The 5,495-nt window shown below is 36.2% G+C and overlaps 1 pseudogene; it reads left to right on the top strand.

Moving 5' to 3' along the window:
• Positions 1–3,020: 3,020 nt before the first annotated feature.
• Positions 3,021–4,999, top strand: LOC149558998 (L-type lectin-domain containing receptor kinase IX.1-like; annotated as a pseudogene).
• Positions 5,000–5,495: the final 496 nt, after the last annotated feature.

Raw genomic sequence — 5,495 nt, 5'->3', positions numbered from 1 at the left:
AAATGGTGGCATGGAAAATAGGGTTTCCTCTATGTGTAGAATTTCATAGATAATCTTCTCGAAAGAAAAAGGCCAAATTGCAAGTTTAAAAAAAATAGAGAAAAATAGAGCTTTATAATAATTTAGAATCAATCAATGATTAATAGATTTTTATTTTGAAGCTCTATCTTTTTTATTTTCATTTTAATTCTTGTAATTTGGCCTCTTTATTTTAGCAAGATTATCTATAGGACTCTACATGATATTATAACTTAGAGAGCTAGAAGAAGAAAATTGATTTTAGTTTTAGGTATTGCAAATTAGAGTTATTTTATAATAAATTTTATTCTTTAGATTGAGGGTTGTTAATGTGTTTTTTTTTTAATCATGCACTAAAAAAAAGTTCCATTTTTGGGGGAGATCAATGAGGTCTAGTATTTATTTTCATCCTTATGTTGTCAAGCTAACTTTAGAAAATTATCTATCTTGGAAAATGGTGATAGAAGATCACTGCCTTGAGCAAGGTCTAAAGCTGTATCTACTTGGACACATTTATGAGCCGAGCAATTGTGAACAAAAACTTGTATAGTTTAATAGTAATTGATAATATCTATGAACTATTATGTCTCACTATTTTTTAAGATATTTTGTATCATCTAAAGCACACTGAGTTCCTTTCATTGCTTGGATCATCATCCAACATTGGATGAAGGCATTGATTCTTCATCTGAAAGTGACGATTCCTTGGACAACTAGGTTTCTATGGGTGATACTAAGATTTTAGTTGCTTCATCTTGTGTGAACAAATCCTTTGTGGATGATCATTTTATTGATACCTTGGTACTCTTGTTGTTTTTTTAGAGATTAGAGTTGCTTCATTGAAAGAATCTGATGATTCTTTGCAACATGGTCATTCCAGATTCAATTCATTGGGATCAATTTCTATTAAGAAAATATTTTTTGTTTGTAGAATCCCTCATTTGGATCAAGGTGATAGTATTGATTTTATACATCTTCTCTTTGATGAAGGTGATTCTTCTTCAATTGCTGTGAGAGAGCCATTTAACCCTCTTGTTTCTTCTCTACATGGTCATTCTTCATGGATTGATATGAGTTTGGATACATTTACCCAACATTTTGAGGAGATTTATTTGCCTTATGAGGTGATAAATGCGTCTTTTGATTATGTTCTACATTAGTTTCTAAAAGAACCTAGCCATTTCAAGATCTATGCAGAGACAATAGAGCAATTTTTAGCAATACAATACATCTTCTAATTTCTTCCTACATATTTCTTTTAGGAATGGGGAGGATTCCTTCATACAACTTTAGTTTTCTTTCTTCCTAAAAGGAAGAATGTTGTTTGAAGATCATGGACCACCTTCTACACACAGTTTTGAGCATTTATTAGTGACTACACATTCTAGAGGGATCTATTTGACTTTCTTGGAGATCTTCTTGGGGTCAAAGAAATTGTAGCATGGTACACTTATTGCTTTCTTAGCATCCATTTTATTGAGGAGTTTATTCCCACAAGGTTTTCCCTCTTTCCTCTCTCTTTTCTTTAGATTTGTTTGTTTCCAATTGCTCAGCTCAAAAAGGTGTCCAAGGAGATAGTACATTAGATCTTTCTCAAGGTAGTGATCCTCAATCCCCTTTTTCTAAGACAGATAATTTTATGAGGTTAGCTTGACAATAGAAGGATAAAAATAAATACTAGACATCATTGATCTCCCACAAAATGGAGCTTTATCTTAGTTCATTAGTACAAAAAAAAAACATTAACAATGCCCAATCTAAAGAATAAAATTCATTCTAAAATAACTTTGATCTGTAATACCTACAACTAAAATCAATGCTTCTTCTTCTAGCTCCCTAAGCTCTGATACCATGTAGAATTTCATAGATAATCTTGCTAAAAGAAAAACAAAGCTTCATAATAAAAATCTATTAATCATTGATTAATTGTAAATTACAAAGCTTCAAACATTTATAAAGTTTTCTACCATTGAGAAGAAACAATGGTGACTATACAATCAATAGTTAACATAAGTTAACAACAATTGAGTTTTATAGATACCAGGAGGAGGAGATTATATAAGAAGATGCTCCCTACTTTATGCAAATGTTAATGGACCAAATAGATAGTTAAAACAGCGGTGATCCATGACATGCAGGTTAGAATTATTGAGCACCAGCACTATAGAAGGAATTATTTGTGGGTTTTTTTTTTTTTGTTACTTTGTATCATGGTTAAGTTTAGGCCCTGCGTGACTGTTATTTTGGAAGCTTTTCAAACTATAGACAAGGTGGTTGTTAGTTTAGTTATGAACAATTATGTTGATTATTTAGTTTGTTATTGTTATATTACTATCTACTGTATGAAGTTAGATAGTAGAATGTTGAATTCTCATAGTATCTTGTTTATGATATTGAATATGGGTAGCTAGTGTACTGGTTATGGTTGTGATCAAGGGGTTGTTAGTCAACTGATAGTGATAAAGTTTTTGTTCCTTTTGAGTCAGTCACTCATTTGACTGCTTTTTAATATAAGAACTGAGTGACTGCATTTTAATAGAAAAACATTTATAATAGACAGTTAAACAAGTGCACACAGTAAAATATGAAAATCATGGAAAGGTTGGTGTCTGGGTCGTTTGGTCTATGCCAACCAACGTTTGTGAATAAATAATTTATACTTTGTAACAGGAAGGAAACGGTAATATTTTTAAATGTTGAATACCATTTGTCCACTCAAGTTTGCAGTAGGCAGATCCTTGAGAATCATTGGGCTCCAATTTTTGGACATTCTGAAGGGGTAAATTGACCAAGCAGGGCGGGTAGACTTACGAAAGTACGGTGTTTTTCTTATTTTCTTCACAATGAGAACGGAATATTATCCAGTCAATACGCTGCATCGTTACACACACAACTTTAGATTAAATTAACTTTAAATTATATGCGGGGCGGGCGCTTCAAGATCCTCCGCACAATATATTACTCCAAAGGTTGTTATTCCTTCCCACACCAGACTAATTGAGATGGCTTCTCTGCATAGAATTCCATTGGCCGGATTGTTTGTCGTTTGCATTATTGTATCGTCTTCTTCCATTCATGGAGCTGATGCAGCAGGAGCTATTAGCTTTCGCTTCGCTCCAGATACAAGTATAAATCACTCGGCAGATGCTTATTTTTATAAGCACTGGATTGAGCTTACAGACAATCATTACGATGGTGAGCTCAAGTGGGACCATGGATGGGCAACATACAAAAATTTAGTTCCTCTTTGGGATAATTCTTCTAAGGATTTGGCCAATTTTTCTACCCATTTTCAATTTTCCATACCTACATCAGTGACATTGAGCGTGGTGGTGGTGGTGATGGTGATGGCCTCACTTTCTTCCTCGCACCTTCGAAACTACACCCATCAATCAAATCTTTTGGAGAATGGCTTGGTCTGTTTACAAATGCTACGGACGGAAATGCATCCAGTCGAATTGTTGCCGTGGAGTTCGACACATTCCAAAATCATCCTTATGATCCGGATGATAACCATGTGGGAATCGATGGGAACAGCAGGAAATCAGTGAAAACTGTTTCAGTGAATAGTTTTTAGAAAAACATGTCTCTAAAGAACGGGAAGAAATGGGACACATGGGTTGATTATGATGGCACTGGGAAGAAGCTCAAAGTGTTCCTCTTATTCAACCCCGATGGCAAGAGTGCATCTAAACCTAGAAATCCAATATTGATTTATAGTATAGATCTGCGTGAGTTTCTTCCGCAGAATGTAAAGGTTGGACTTTCAGCATCCACTGGAAACTCGACAGAGACTCACACAGTATACTCTTGGAACTTTTCATATCAATACTTTTGGAACACGAAAAGGAAATCTCTTCATAGAAGCACTGTACTGGCATCCAGTCTGGCCTGCTTCTTTGTCATTTGCTGCTTTATATTCTTTGGTTTAAGGTGGTGGAATGTGTGGACAAAGAAAACCAAGCGTGGTGATGGTGGAGAGAGCGATGAGGAGTTCAACAACTCAGTTCGCGAGACAGCCCAATCTGCTCGGGAGTTTTCATATGCTGAGCTCAGCACCGCCACAAATGGTTTCAACGAGGAGCAAAAGTTTGGAGTGGGCGGCTTTGGATGTGCTTACAAAGGTAGTTTGCCGAGCACAAATGAAGTTGTGGCAATCAAGAGAATATCTCCATCCTCCAAGAAAGGGAAACGTGAGTACAAGACAGAAATAAGTATAAATAGTAAGCTTACTCACCATAATCTTGTGAAGTTCTTGGGATGGTGCCATCGAAAGGGTGATTTGATTCTAGTTTGCGAGTTACTCCAAAATGGCAGTCTAAACAAATACATTTTTGAAAACCCAGAAGCCTCGCTCGACTGGGAAAGAAGATACAATGTAGCATGTGATGTAGCTTTTGCCTTGGTTTATCTTCACCAGGATCGACATGAGAGTGTTGTGCACAGAGACATCAAAGCGAGCAATGTGATGTTGGATTTGGATTTGAAAGCAAAACTGGGTGATATTGGCCTCGCCAGAGTGGTGGAACGTGGAAGAGAATGGCATACCACTATCGCAGCAGGAACTTTTGGGTACATAGCCCCTGAATTTTTCATAACAGGACAGGTCACCCGAGCGATGGATGTGTTCAGCTTCGGAGCCCTCTGTCTTAAAATTGCCTGTGGAAGACGACCGATGGACCGGAGTTTGATTGATCACAACTGCAGAGTGGGTATATGGGTGTGGGACTTGTATGGGAAGCACATAATTCTTGATGTAGCAGATGAGAAATTGGGTGGAAACTTCAATGGTGAAGAAATGGAACGGCTTATGAAAGTGGGATTGTTGTGTTCTCATCCTGATCACACTGCTAGACCAAGTATCGAAACGGTGTTCGATATCATGAAAAGAGAAGCTGATTTACCTATTGTCTCTCTTACATTTCCTACAAGTTCTTACTGTGATCGTGTTCATCTTGACAGCCAATCCTCATCTTGCTAGCATCATACTCTCAGCATTGTTTGATATGAAGTAAAATCTTGTCTCCTGGCTGCTAGTAGAGTAGGTCATTCCTCTTTTTATTCCCTGCCTTTAGGCAGAGGACTATAGTTTTTGTGAGGCTTTTTGTTATTAATATGCAAAACTTTATTTCTCTTATGATCACTTTGGATTATTGTATTTAACTGTAATGTTCATTTTTAAATTCTCATTTTCCAATTGGCTGTGTTAATTTTTCTTAGCAGTATTTTTCTTTCTCTATGATAAATTTTAGCAAAAAATAAAGTGGCCTTCGTGGCACTCTATAATGTCTTGGAAATAGGAACACTACATGTATCTATAGGTGTTGTAAATAGGCAACAACTGAGGAAAGCATATGGCATCAACATGGAAAACCGTAGAGAGCTCAAGATAAACAAAGTTTCAATTGATTCCAAGTTTTTCCTTTCAAAGTAGAGGGTTGAAGGTGAGTACAGCTTCCCAAAGACATTAGTTTCGT

Source organism: Cupressus sempervirens, chromosome 5 (genome assembly GCF_028749045.1).
Source record: "Cupressus sempervirens isolate cs-2001-9-10 chromosome 5, ASM2874904v1, whole genome shotgun sequence".
Classification (NCBI taxonomy): Eukaryota; Viridiplantae; Streptophyta; class Pinopsida; order Cupressales; family Cupressaceae; genus Cupressus; species Cupressus sempervirens.
The sequence above is the reverse complement of the archived record's forward strand: the minus strand, read 5'-3'. Positions and strand labels throughout refer to the sequence as shown.